Consider the following 15,137-nt stretch of genomic DNA (forward strand, 5'->3'; position numbering starts at 1 on the left):
CCCAGTTACATCTCAACTCAATAAAAACAAATCTATCAGATTTCATACTGCACATTTACAGAAATGTTAGCACCTACAGAGAAATGAGTTAGCTTCCTGAAGCACCGATATTTTCAAATTTAAGATGTTATGGGGGCATAAAAATACCATCAATAAATGTTAACATAAACCTCTCATTCAGCATAGTTTTTCTTTTAAACCTACCAGATAAGGAATGAACCTATTTTCTCTCACAATTCTCATCACTTAATGGTTACTTATTTGCCCACAATACTTTTCAACCAAGTAGGAGATAAGTACTTATAACAGTGGAATAATCACAGTTAATATTTCCAGAAATTTTTTTATAGGAAACAATTTCCACCATATGCTTGGACTTGTATTAAGAACTGTACTTGTGAGTCTAATGCTTTGTGATTATTAGGCTGCAAAAGGCTGATGCAAGGCCTTACAACTTGTTATATTAGCTTAACTGTCAGCAAGGACTAAATCACTCAGAGGTACAATTGGGTATAACATATCATTATTTTGAATTTTAAATTTGTGGCCTGTTAAAACTATCATTACAACCTAAAGATAACCAGACTTTTTATGCCTCCTTATGCATGAATTGCTTCTAGTGAGCAAGAACAATGGGAACATGCAACAGATCCCTCTGTATCTGGTGATATTTAGGTCTGTTTGAAGCAGTTCCAGTCAGCCTAAGGCTACCAGTGTGGTGCTGACCACACACAACCTCTCAGCAATTGTATGAGAAAATGCTGTGGGCTTGTGCACAAGTGGAACCAGCTTTTTCCTATCCATTATTGGCCTGATACTCTTCCCAGCCAAGCTCTTGATTCTTGCTGACTGATTTCTGTAACAGAAGAATTTTAATCCCCAAATACTCTCATTATTTTAAAAATCTTTCATGTAAAGATAAAACACACAATCATCCAAAACCAGAAGGAGTGGTCTCTCTCTCTCTAAACTCAGAAACCTTATACTAACAGAAACATTTTGGAAAAACAAAAACAAAAAAACAACTAACAAAACAAAACAAAAACAAACAAACAAAAACACAAAAACAAAAAACAAACAAACAAAAACCAAACAAAAAACCCACAAAACCAAGTCTCTGTAAGTTATCATTTTGCAGTGTCAAAGCTAATGTGTACAGCAAACGGAACGGATTTTGCTTTATACATTATATCCAAAATGTAGCTGTTCACATCCTGGCACAATCCACCCAGGAAGGAAACTGCTGTGCTGCCAACAGTTACTTTATAGTTTAAGCAGGTTGCTTCCCTTCAGTTTGAGCACTAATTTAGCTGAAAAAGCCAGCAGACCAAATTCTTGTCCTGTTGAAGTGATCTTTACTCACACCCACCACCACCCACACACTCACTTCAAATGTTACTGCTTGGCCAGGGAACAGGAAACAAGTTGGTTCCCTTTGCACTGCTTAAATGGAAGCAGATTATCCCGTATTACTGCCGAATGGGTGAAACTGAAGTCACAAGATGTGATCATGTGCTTGATAATGTTTGTACACATGATGATCACACTTTCTAGTAAGCTAATTAGGGTATTTTGGCACATAACACCCATAAATGTCTTAGAAGACATCTACATTTAGACATTTCTAGGAGGAATTACCTGCTATGCAAAAAACGATTCAGCTAGTAAAAACAGAGATGAGTTTTACAAGTTATTGCCTTTAAGAAACAAAAAGGTTAAAAAGAAGAGGTGAAGTTTAGGTTCCCCTTGCAACATACTTGCCTTGCAGCCATACAAGAATGGTTTACAGACCCAGTGGACAGTGTAATTTTGTAATCCCTGTGCTGCAACCAAAAACCAATCGGCTAACAAAAGCATGAGGTTAACTCAGAATAAAGGACTGCTTGTCAGTCCACAAGACCAGACAATAACAATGTCAATGCTGGATTTTCCTAACTACTACTTTGCTGTAGTTTACTACAATAATGAAAAAGAAATGTGAAAATAAAGGCTTTTAAAAATTCTCACATCAAGTGTTAAAACCCCAGAAACACTCATCCATCATGCCTCAGAACTAAAGGTACCATTTTTTTTAATGAGGCTTCAAGCAGGAAAACACCCTGGGTACAGTAATGAACAAATAAATGAATAGAGAGTGCTGATTTTATGCAAACAAGTAAAATATATATTACAGAATTAAATGGGATTAAAACAGATTTACTGCATTTTCCTCCAACTGCATGACACAAACAGCAAAAGAATGAAAGATTTTTTTTTTCTCCTGTTTTAGAGATCAACATACCCTAAAAGTATCTCCACATATTTAGGCAAAATTCTGTAAATGCCAAACCCCAATACTTTGTTGTTTATCTCCTGCTTGAAGACATACAAATTATGGTGAGCAGGAAATGTTTACTGCATCTCACATCGCATACTTCTGAGATTAGATATGTGTGTGTGTGCCTGTGTAGAAATAACTGTTCATAGTCACAATTTTCTTGAAACCTTACTAAAGCAGTAGCAACACTGCACTCCATACTTCCTCGTGCATACATATTAAAACTTTCAGATAGAGACAGGAGCTCATTAGCAAACTGAAGACAAGTAAGATGAAGCATCCTTAAATTATTATTTTCCCATTAATTGTTTTGACATTACAAGATAAAAATCTGTGAAGAGACTGTCACAGCAAAGCACTGTCTATAAAGCATTATGTAAAGATAATAAGCCTTTACAGATCAGATTTTAGTCTGGTTCTCCAGGATGCCACCTATTTCAATTTGTCAAATAAAAATAGATAAATAGCTAAGAAATTAAATCAGCATTACTGTATGCTTAAATTTTTAAGCACTAAATTTTTTTATGGATATATTGTCAACCATAGGTTTGGTATGAATTAGCATCAGTTTATCTGATGGCAATTAAGAATTCTCATGCACATGTTGAAGTCTATTTGCATGTTACATAAGCCATAGTGCATTATTGCTTGATAAATATAAAACCCACATACACACATCTTTTTTCTTTCTAGACTGAATTACACTTCTTAAAAAAGAAATTAATTTGTATCATGTACAGCTTTTTATCTTACATTAACAATGTCATAATATGCCAGATTAAAATATCAAGGAGTGTTTATATTTTGCTTCCCGGATATTCCAATTTCTTATTTCCTCCATCAAGAACAATCAATAATTCATTGCAAAAATGTGTGCCTCATTTTTTTTTGGTATTCATTCCATGGCCCTTTCACTAACATGAAGATGGCCATAATCCAGTCCTGACAAGTACCCATCTCATTAATGCCTTTTCAATCATAAAGGATGGAATCCCTGTCAAGTTCTAGATAAATTATGTCAAAGCACATTCAACACACAAAAGCATCATTCTCTCAATATATTTCAGTATAAATGGGTTTATTATGGAAATCTGAAATTAAAAAGCAGTGGGCAAAACAACATAGGAAAAAGTAAAAGAGAATACATAATAGAAGGGGTTTTAGTGATATGCTGAAATACCAAGTAGGGGTTTTTTGCTTTGGGTTAGTGGAATCTTTTTTAATTTGCTGGGCTTTGATTTTTTTCTCCAATCCCTGTCCTCCCCAGTAGCAAAAAACATATGAACTCTCAGGATTACTATTTCTTTTTCCTCCCAGCGCTGTTCCGCTCTCACCAAAATGCTTCAGCCCTGCTTTTCCCTCTTGCTTTGCACACTCCTGTCTGACAGCTTCTTACACAGCATTGCCTCAGGGCCGGCACAGGGTTCACCACAAGCACAGCAAAACAGGGGCTATGATTTCAGTTCCACTGCTAGTTCTTCAGCCAGGAGCAGCAATTGCAGCAAAATGAATCCAGCTTTAATGACGTAGCTCCAGGCTAAAGAATGTTAAATATCTCGGCGCAGGGGGTGAGATGTGCACAGACTGGTCAGCACCAGCAGAACTAAAACATGCAGAAAAATGCTCACAGACAAATTCAGAGAAATCAGGAAACCCTGAAATAAGAGTTCACCAGTACTACAGTCAAGTAAGTTTTCTCTCCCTTGACTTCCCTCAGAAGTAATGATGGAAGAGAGCAACTCAGCAGGAACCTAACTTTGATCCTTTGAATCAGTCCAGGAAAAACTTGTCTCCCATTAACTACAGAGAAGATTAACTTTTTCAAAATCTCCCTTTTGTGTCTATTCAGCCCATGCAAGCAGACTTTCTAAGTTTGTAATTTGGCAAATAAATTACAGAAGAGATACCTCCAGCAAAAAGGCCACCTGCTCCTAACTTTCAAGGCAGTGCTCCAATTATTGAGTTAATAGATAAAGCTAATTATTATTATGAGCTGCTGGAATTACTTTGAATGTAAAACATTCTTTCTCCTCATCTTATTTCCAGAAACTGTGCAATAGTTTGGTCCAAAAATTTAAAGATATAAAAAATAAAAACTCCATTATAACAAAGTTTAACACACACGTGTAAATGTAGGCCTATCCAAAATATTATACCTTGACTGCTCTAAGTCATTCCAGTGATGTACAAAATTGTCTCAAGTCAAGCAATGAAAAATATCCACATCTCTAAATACCTGCCGCACTGAGGAAAAAAGCCACACAACAGGGAAGAATTATAAAGAACAATCCAGTCTCAGGGAGCACTGAGATATTAAATGTTATCACCACAAAGCATATACAATTTTTCTTAACTCAGATCCTTATCTTCACAAATAAAACTAAAATAATGTGAAGGCTGAAAGCTCTGCTAGATACCCATTCTCAAAACTTCACCAAAAAATCACACCCCTTCCTATCAAGACAGTACCTCTACAATGCCCTCAGATCTACCCCTCCTCACTTTTCTCCTTGCCCCAAGAAAAGGAAATAGCTGTGCAGCAACATACACTAATTTAGCTGCATTTCACTAGATGCTTTTTAGGTATAAATTTGTATCTTTGCTATTAGTACAAAATGAGACAAGAAATATATTTAGACCATACAAAATTGTATCTCAATCCTTCATTTTAGCAGTTGCTGTATTCAAACATTTAACCTATGCATCTCACACCTTTTACTGTTTTTCCAAGTGTATTAAATGACCACATTCTAAAATGTTTATAACAAGAGTCTTTTAACATTTAAAGATCTTAAAAATACATTTTAAAAAAGCTACCCTGAGTAATCAAGGCAAAACAAGACTACTACACAGCTGAAGGAAACCTCAAATAAATTTCTGAATCCCCTTCTATATGTCACTCACTTCAATAAAGAGAAACAAAGACATAACACTTTTCCAAAATTATGTGATGAAAAACTTCTTGCTAATATCTGTGGCTGAGTTTTGGAAAAGTTCGTGGGGAGCTGATAGTTATGTGGTAGGCTTAATGTTTTCAGGGTTTTTTTTAAACAATTTAAAGAGTAACTATGATAATACATTCATATTCACTGAAGGCTTCTAGGCATGACCTTGAAATAATTTTTTGAAAATCTGCCAGACCAATGAAATTGCATACCTTTGCAGTGTCTAGTCTGACTCATGTTGGCTAAGCATCTCCTCAGTAAAACTGGACTTCCCCCACTCAGGCTTCCTGATTACCATCCATAATTATCCCTTCCCTCCAAAGAGACTATAACCCTTTCTTACAAACAAGAAATAGAATATGTTATGTTTTGATATTTCACAAAGATCAGGTGAAAAAGAAAATTGAGTTAAATAACCTGATAATGAAATTTAAAAAAAAACAAAAAACCCACAAAACAAAAAAACACCCCCAACCCCATAGAGAGTTCCTGATTTCCCACATATTTCTCCTTTTTATGTTTATTAGGTTCCGCCCACCCAACTTAATGGCATTGCATGAACATATCTGAGAAGAGAATTCAGCAATAAGTTGTTACAAAATATGGCAGTGGGTCAATATTTAGATTTCTCTGCCAAGGGCAATAGAGTGTTGAATATATAAACACGCTGCTAGGGCTTCAGGGCTGCTGTATGCCAAGTTATTCTACGGTCTCACATATGGACCATAAACTTCTGAAAGCAGAGGCAGCAATCCCAGGCTTTAAAGCAGCTTACGAAAGTTAGCCACTGTATGCCCCATCGACTGGGCATTTCATTCCTCAGCTTTCCTTCACAGTCTCCCAGCATAATGGATGCCACACAAATAAAGTCACATCCCCATACATCAGATTTCTGCAGTTATTCAGCTGTCTCAGTGCCTAATTGGATTTTTTAAAGCACAGAGTAATTTAACATTTATTGATTTCAATGGAAGTACGCATTCACATGATTACCTGAGTCTGTAAGTACACTAACATCTATAATTTAACTTGGACTTACAAATGAGATCACCTAATTGGATCCTCCAATTTTGTCATTGCTAGTGGTGTGACTTCCAAAGATGCTGAGTCTTTGCAAATCCAAGGGACTCTGAGCTTTGTAGACACTCAGCACTTCTGAAAAAGCAGGCACTAAGCTTACCTGCCCTAATCAGAAGAAGAAGGCTACCTTTGATCAAGTATGCCTGACACAGCATGTTTATTTAAAGTGCTGAAATATCATGCACTGTATACTGAGAGAGTCCGCCTGAACAGGAGAATAAGAGGCCCTTCTACTTTCATTCAGCACAGACTTGACATTCTAGCAGCTGTGTTAGGTAAGCTGGAAGAACAAAAACTGATTCATAATTCAAAGATCCTTAGCACATACATCAAAAACCAGAAGGTTCAAACTGAATTGTCTTTTAAAACCTGTCTTTGCCAAACGTAGCATAGCCTCCATGCTGTCCTATTATTTGAAGAAATGGGACCAAAGAGACACATCCATTTCTGTGAGACTCATTTTGGAATTTATTTATTTATGCCTGCTTGGAAATTTAGCTGGCATGTCCCTGTTGCCCAGACTGTTATTCATACAGGTAGAATCAATTATATTGGAGACATCCTGATGGAGTAAAAGTGTATCTAAACACTACAAACAGCTAATGTCAAAGGAATGAAACAAAGTAAGGAAGTGAAAAATTCAAGCACAAACAGGAGTTTGTCAGGAAGGTAAAGACTACTATTTCTTGAAATAATCTCCTTTTAAAATACGCTTTTAACCTATGCCTTCCAGGGATTTCTCAACCCTAGCCAAAAATGAAGATCAATGAATTATCTACTCTGTCCATCCTTAAAGGAAGTTTCCCATTAAGTCGTGGTGATAACAAAACTGCATTTCTTCAGTACTTAATGTGGAAATCTATAATATAGAAAACACTTACGATAGGGGTAAAAGTAGTTTTATTAGTGCTAGTGTAAGGTGCAGAGTAATAAAGGAGTGATAGTTATATTGTGGGTTTTTCTTTTAAACAAGATAAAAGAGATTGAAGGAAATATTATAAATACAGCTTTGGTTAGGACACCAAAAGGGTAAAAATCAAGATATTAATAGAGCCAAGACTAAAAAACAGACCTTTGCTTCCACTGCCAGAAAACAATTTCAAAATCATGAAATGCAATTACATGATACAAACAGACTTGTAGATCAGCAGATTTGAATTGTCTCTGAAAACATCTAGATACAAGTTTTATACTGCACTGGCCCATGGATTCAAATCTGTGAACAGACTGAGGTCTAGGTTGGATAGCAGGATTTCTCAAATGCTTTTATGCTACAGACTATGCCTTAACATAGTCTTACACACATCTTTCTTTCATTAAGAACTGACAACTTTTCATGAGTATTATCTTTTCAATGACTATATAAGTTGCTTACAAGAGCAATATTAGCAATGTGGTTTTGTCTTCCTTTTAATGCAATTTTAAAACTGAAAATGAAGAGAACACATACTCTTAGTTAGCTCTCTAAGGATCACTTGCCACAAACATACCAGACCATCAATAATTTGTGAACCACAGAGTGAAAACCTTTACAACACAGTGGAAAGTCAAGAAAAAAGAAGGTGAACAGCAAGTTTCACACATTTCAATTTACTACTCAAACAAATCTTAGCACCATTGCCTTAAATCTACAGTATATACAAGGTCTAATATAATATCAAGTGGTATTTCATAGCATTTTAACACTAGGTAATGAATTGAGCTTGGAAGGTAGGGCGGGCGATTTAGAGGGAGAAGGGGAAATGAAGGAGGGGAGTGGGGATGTGTGAGAAAGAAATATAATTTTCCCACTTCTGATTAGCCAGATTCTAAAGATTCTTTAGTCAAAGAAAAGTATTTAAGATGCAACTACACAAAGCTCTCCACTCCTAAATCAAATGATAATATTGGTTTCTCTTTTCTAGTTAATGCTTACATAGTTAAGGTTTTCCCTTGTGTGTGGTGTTTTTTTGGGGGGGTGGTGGGGGTGGTGGTGGTGGGGTTTGTTTGTTTTGGGGGTGCAGGGAAAAGGGAAGAAATTATTAATTGGTGTTTTTTAAGTATTTCTTTTCAGTTATAGGAATAGAAACATATTACGTAAGTTAAATAAAATAAAGCTATTGAACACCAAAATACTACTTGTTCAGCTGCCACTAAAAGCTTTTCAATTAACAGTTGGTCAGATTTGTCTTTTAAATCCCAGCACAAAAATTTACAGGAACACTGAAAATTCTTAAAGATGAGCTAAACAAAGCTTTTGCCCTTGGAGAAAACTGAGGGTCTTCCTAATTCAGAAGAGTTTTACAGAGCTAGGTTTTCTATTTTCTTCCTTTAATAGATTCAGGATTTACTTCCTTGGTGGTTCAGCATTCTTTCTATTTTCCAGATAGTCCTTTTTGCTTGGTTAGTCACATGCAGAAAGCAATTGATATACCGCAACTGTAGGTTTCTGCACAACATAGTCCAGACAATGAACACTTAAGTTATCTTTAGCTCAGTCTATAGCCAGAAACAGAATTACACCCTGGCTCAGTCTTCAGTTCCCAGAAATCAGCTGGAAACCAAGCCAATGTAATCTCAAAGCTCCCTAAAATATCAGTGTTAACACCAAATAAAATGGTCAGAAGCTGAAGGATCCTGAACAAGGTGTTTCCTACATAAAATCAGTTTTGCTCAGGTCTGAACTCCTATGTTTAATTCAAAGCACTTGTTTCTTGTTGCCAGTAGTTTGTGTAAGTTTGATGGCAGCTGGCAAAACCCAGCCTGTCACCTCAGTAAAATTACCTTCCCAAACAGCCCAAGCCTCCAGCAAAATGTCAGTACAGACAAACACCGACTGAGAACATATGCCCTCGGCTCCTCTGACACTGTCTTTTCACAGTATAGCACCTTCCTCAGCATGGATGCATGGCACAGGGAAAAGCAGCCAACTCTGCATACGTTCCAATAATACAGCAACGGTGGCAGCTGTGGGCTGGCAAGTTTTTGGAGTGTTGTGCACACCAACACAGGAATAAAGGGGGTGTGGTTTGCATTTGAGGATTTAATTAAAATGAATACAATTTTCTTGATGCTTAAATTCCTCCTCATCTTCTTTTGTACCTGATAAATTAAAAGGGAGGAAATTCTAAGAGGAAGGAGGGAGAAGAGAAATAAAATAGATCCTTGTTGTTGAGGAAGACAATGTGCTAGCAAAAATGCAGCCATGGCAACTTAGCAACTACATCCCAGCCTGCTGTACAATAATTAGAACTGACGAGGTCACTTATACCTTGGCTTCTATGGAACAGAGAGGGAAGCATGAACATCAGTTTCAGTACTTTTAGATGACTACGATTTCATTACTGAATAAACTGATAATTGCTTTAGTCATGAAAGAAAAGATGCCAAATAAATTTTAACACTTCTCTTTGAAAATCCGTATTTTCAAAAGTTACAAACCAAGCAGACCAGTACAGCACACAGAGTATAGGCTACAAATTGCAGTATGTAGAGAAACTTTTTTTTTAATTGCTCAAACCCGTGCCCATAGTGTGTGGTCAAAACACTTCTTATTCCTGTCTGAGAAATGGTATCTGTCAGATTGAATCAGACAGGCTGACTTCACCAGACTTGACCCAAATGACAGCAGGGTTTCAAGCTGCAGCGCAAGGCAGCATGCCACAGATAAGAACACTGTGGTAAGACCACGACTTACTGGCAGAAGGTAAGTAAGTTTTTGAAACTGAAAGCAATTAAGCTAACGCATGTTTGTATGGTAATGTTCATTTCTGCAAGAGTTTTTTCTGGGGCGTTTGAAAGGAAGTATTTGAATACCATTCCCTTAGATTTTAATGACACATTATCTAGTCACATGTATGTCAGGTGAAAAATAACCAATAATAGCTTTTTACTCAGAGGAAAAGATACACCTTTAATAAATCAGGCTTCTTGCTTCATATACAAGAAAACAAATGAAATATTCTAGTTCTTGGTTTGCAAAAAATCAATAGCTAATATTGCTGCTCAAGGGACAGTATCTCAGTAGACATCTGGAGAACCTACTGATTAATTAATAGATTCATTAATTAGACAGCTGTAGTGTTAGAAGAGAATTTAATTGTTTGGATTAATAACCCTACTAATTAGTCCTAAAGAAAGTCATCATCTACCCATAGAGATGAGAAAACACTGACTTCCCAAATGCCCATCTGCATGATTAACTTCACATTTTCAAAACACGTTAACTAAGTACTGACAGACTTACAAGATTGTATGTGCCATAGGAACATCCAGACCAAATCTAAAAGTTGAGATTTTTCTGGTATATAGCATATATATACACCACTGAAGACAAATGCTGCTAACAATAATTTACCTTTTTCTTGATTCTGAAGTATGGCCCTGACATAGGAATGTGAGAAAAATTATATACATTAAGCCTGTGTGGGGCTACATAAAAACTGAGGCAGCCTATGAATATTAATTTAAAATCATCAATGTATGCAAGTGACACAACAGCAAAGAGGAGCCTACACAAAACCATGACAGGGCTGCAGTGTTTGAATAATCTTATTTGTCTTATCTCATCAAGATAGACATATCCCTTTCTAGAAAAGAAATGCCGAAATTATGAGAGGTATTTCATATGGGCCATAATCATCTACAATGTGTGACAGCCAGCTTAGAGTTCTGCTTAATAATGAGCTAAAGACCTCACTGCAGAATGTTCCTGTCAATAGAGTTGAATTTGACAGTATGTCTTTTTGATGTTAAATATGCTAAAAATTCTCATGCTGTTTTTTCCTCCTTCGTGTCTAAGTTGCCAAATGTATAATGCAGATAGTACATCAAGGAGTATGGTTAAAATAAATTAATGAATTTTGTGAAGCACAAAGGTGCTTCACTGTCATTCACCTCAAAACCCCACAGATAAATGGGTCATTTTGCACAGAATTCTATTTAATTAGCATAAAAAATATAATAGGGATATAGAGAGGAAAACACAACATTTCGCACCTCAAACATGCCACGTGATAAAGTCTACAACCAGTTGGATAATAATTAACTATGAAAAAGTTACACATGAGAGGAGAGGAAATAGGATAATGCAGTTAAAATTGCAAAGGGAGCCACAACTTGACTTGTTCTTCCCGTTCCGTGTACTTGCTTCTGCAGACGTAAAATTCTCTCCTGCATTCATGAATTCTTTAGCTTTTTAGGTCTTTGCATGCTGTTGATATTTGGAAAATGAAGCGTACTGGCTAAGTCAAAGACTGAAAGTAACCACACCACATCAAATTATAAAAGCTACTTCTTTAAATAAAAATTCACAGTGTGCCTTGTAGAATCTTAATGAGGAAGAGATACCAAGGATGTTTTTAAAATTCTACAGCTTCACTTTATGAACAGCTTCCTCAGCGTAAAATAAATCTTTTCATGAGTGTGTGTCAGATTATCATAATAAACTACATGACATTAGGAAAGAAACCTATAGCTCAAGTGAAATTGCAACTTAAATACATAGAAATCTTGTCATTGTTAGCCATGGCCAGTGCTTATTTCATCTGCAATGTAATGCTGGGATATTACAATCAAAATCAATATTTCTTCTCACGAAGACCTAGAAATTCTGCAGTTCTATGTTAAATTTAAATTAAGAAGTTTCTTAACGGAACATTGATCAAGTAAGTTCAGCCATTAACTTCCATCCTACCAAGTACCTGCACACTTGTGTGTACCACAAACCCAGCGCATCCAAAACACACCACAACTCACCCAAAATGCAATCTGCAGAGCAAGCACTGAGTAGAGAGTGGGAGATGCACTTAAAGAAACCATCAGAGACGGCTTGGGTAAGAACACAGTACAAAGATATTGTGGGTGACCATGTCTGGACACCACGACCCAAAGCTGCTCATGGGTCAAGGTAAGGACAGGAAGAAGTCACTCCTCAGTTACTGCCATGGGCAAGTCAGACTTAACTTGGGGAAAATAGTTTAGTTTATTACCAATCAAATCAGAGAAGGACAATGAGAAAGAAAACCCAATCTTGAGAACTCCTTCCTTCCCACCTCTCTCTTCTCTCCAGGGATAACTTCACTCCTGATTTCTCCACCTCCTTCCCATGAACAATGCAGCAAGACAGTGAATTGGGATTGTGGTCAGTTCATCACTCTTTCACTCCTTCCTCCTTACAGGGAGGATTCTTCACACTTTCCCTGCTCCAGTGTGAGGTCACTTCCACAGAAGACAGTCCTCCATGAACATGTGAGTCCTTCCCACAGGCTGCAGCTCTTCACAGACCTCTCCTGTGTGGGTCCTTTCCATGGACACATACTAATAATCAAATTACAAGCTAGAACACTTAGAGCATTTTTTGTCCCTTGCTGAACTATATCTGCAAAGTTTGTTTCTACAGGGACACAATCAGGGTTAAAAATAGAGAAGGAGGAGGGAAAAAAAAACAACTCCACAGTCTAAGACAAAGACATCCATCCACGGTTCTATCAATTGATACATTTCCCTAACAGAATTATTTATTTTATGCAATTATTATTTCTATTTCATACAGGATAAAGACACAGGTAGCAGAATACAGACCCGCAATACTGAGAACTTCTACATTAAAATTGTCTATTTCATTTAGAAACTTTCACAGTTCAAAGAACAACTACAACTAAGTGAAGAAGTCCTCTGAATAACCTGGAAAGAGGATAAATGATTAAAAAAAGAGATGGATCATACACTGAGATGAAGGGAAAAAAAATACATTACTTCAGACTCCTTTTATACCACACTTATAAAAAGAGAAAATGAATTTTTTTAACTGACAAAAAAAAAGTGAATTTTAAGAAACAAGTTGAAAATACAGCAAAATATGTTCAGAGGAATGTTGTGTGTAGGAAATCACCTTTCTGCCTTCTCTAAATATACCAAAAGTTAACAAAACCACTCTAGAAAAAAAAGAAAATGAACATTAAACTCTATGGTAGAAAAGTTTTTCAAGCAGATTTATTTCAGGGATAAAATTCACAAATTCCTATTACATGGTGACAGAGAAAGACAGATATCTATTTAGATTGTGGTGACTGCAGTCAATAAGTGTACTTCATCACTGCAGCTGCCAAAACAGACAGCACAGAGATGTGTCTGACAAGTGTAAAGAGAACATGAATGATTTATTATTTGCATTATATTAATAACTGAAGTGTCTGAAGGAAGATGAACCAAGTGGGATCAACTGGTTAAAAATAAATCATTGGCTCTGCACTTCTAGAAATAATCTGTAGCCATAACTTAAAGTGACTTTTTCATATTATTTTTTCTTCTACATTGGACACTCTTTCCTCCTGATGCCTATCTAAGAAAGCTTCACATATCGTTCTGTTTACCTGAGAAATACAAAAAGTTCCTTAATGTAAGAGTTACCAAACCATACATTTAAATTACAAACATCAATTAAAAGTAGTTTATTTTCTGAGCATGGAAGAGATTTATTGAACAGAAAAGTAGCTAAAAGAAAAACATATTGAATCAAACTGCTAAAATTAAGCAAAGAGCACAGACTGTGCTTTATGGCTTAAGTAGCACCTCTAAGGCCCCTCAGCTTTCCCTTTGTCCTTCTGTCTTTTTCTGGCATTTTGACATTTTAAAAAATAAAGTACCCTAACTATGCAATTATTTAAGGTGGTATAGATTAAGACAATTAAGAGTGTTTTTTCACCCCCTTAAACTGCGTTACCAGGAGAGAAGACAACTTGTAGCTATGTTGAAGCATAACTGCATTCAGCCTTTAGTAACCGGTCACCATCAGCATACAATGGGTGATCTGTCAGTCAGTAGATTAAAGGTAATGCCAGAGGCCCTGGCTGCTATTGCAAAAGATTTCTGTAATGACCTTAAACATATACAGAAAATACTGTTACTGCTACAGTTCCAGCTATTGGAATACCCCTTGCAGCTTAACTAATTATTAATAAAACAACCTCTCCTTAAATTGTTTGCATCATTATGCTGTATTGAGAGCAGCAAAGTGCAATAAAACCCAACTCACCAATCTAACAGATGTCTATTTGTTTTAAGAGACTAATTTTTATGGTAGATGGTGCAAAAAAGGGAAAGGAAGTTAACACGGGGGAAAACAATGGTCAAAAAAATTAGAAATTAAGAGAAACCCATACAGAAACAGAAAACTGAAGACTGGAATGGGACAAGAGAAATCTGGGACAATGGGATTTTACACCTCTGCTTGACCATAACAGAAGTCTCGTGACACCAGTATGTTTCAATGTGATTCTCAATTTAGATACTAGCAGTGGAAACAATAGAGTTGGGGGGAGGGCGGGATTTGGTGGTTGTTTGGGTTTTTTCTTGTTTTGTTTTTAATATGCATGTCAGCCAAATAATTTAGAGTATCAAAATATAAATGTCAAAGTCAGCCTGCCTTTCTGTCAAGATCACAGAATATGAGCACGTTGCCAACTTCCACAGTACCGTCAAAAGTATTAACAGCACTTTTTTTTCCCCTCAAGGCATATCGTTCAGTAACAACCCAATGAGATTCCATTTTTTAGTAACAGGTTATTTGTATTTGGGTGAACAGCTTAAAAAGCACAAAAGCAAAAACAGTCAAAAATTAACTGATGATAATATAGCTGGGGTGGCCTGGGAGAGCTAATAATGGGCTACTGCAACTCCGTAAGAACTGTGGATGGCAGTGGCCTAAAACTAATTAGGAAGGACCTGGAGTAATGAATCAACATCAAGAGGACAAGTACCACCAACACGAACACAGCATCAAAGTCTCAAATTTGTGCTCCTCATGCGATCAACAA

General features: G+C 36.4%; 1 protein-coding gene and 1 long non-coding RNA gene across 4 annotated transcripts in view; both read right to left on the bottom strand.

Moving 5' to 3' along the window:
* LOC120749937 (SAM and SH3 domain-containing protein 1-like) overlaps positions 1-15,137 on the bottom strand; it is a 529,028-nt gene that overhangs the window by 469,175 nt on the left and 44,716 nt on the right. The gene's annotated exons all lie outside the window — the stretch shown is intronic.
* Positions 1-15,137, bottom strand: part of LOC120749938 (uncharacterized) — a 75,062-nt gene that overhangs the window by 25,500 nt on the left and 34,425 nt on the right. The window lies entirely within an intron of this gene.

The sequence above is a fragment of the Hirundo rustica genome, chromosome 3, assembly GCF_015227805.2.
Source record: "Hirundo rustica isolate bHirRus1 chromosome 3, bHirRus1.pri.v3, whole genome shotgun sequence".
NCBI lineage: Eukaryota > Metazoa > Chordata > Aves > Passeriformes > Hirundinidae > Hirundo > Hirundo rustica.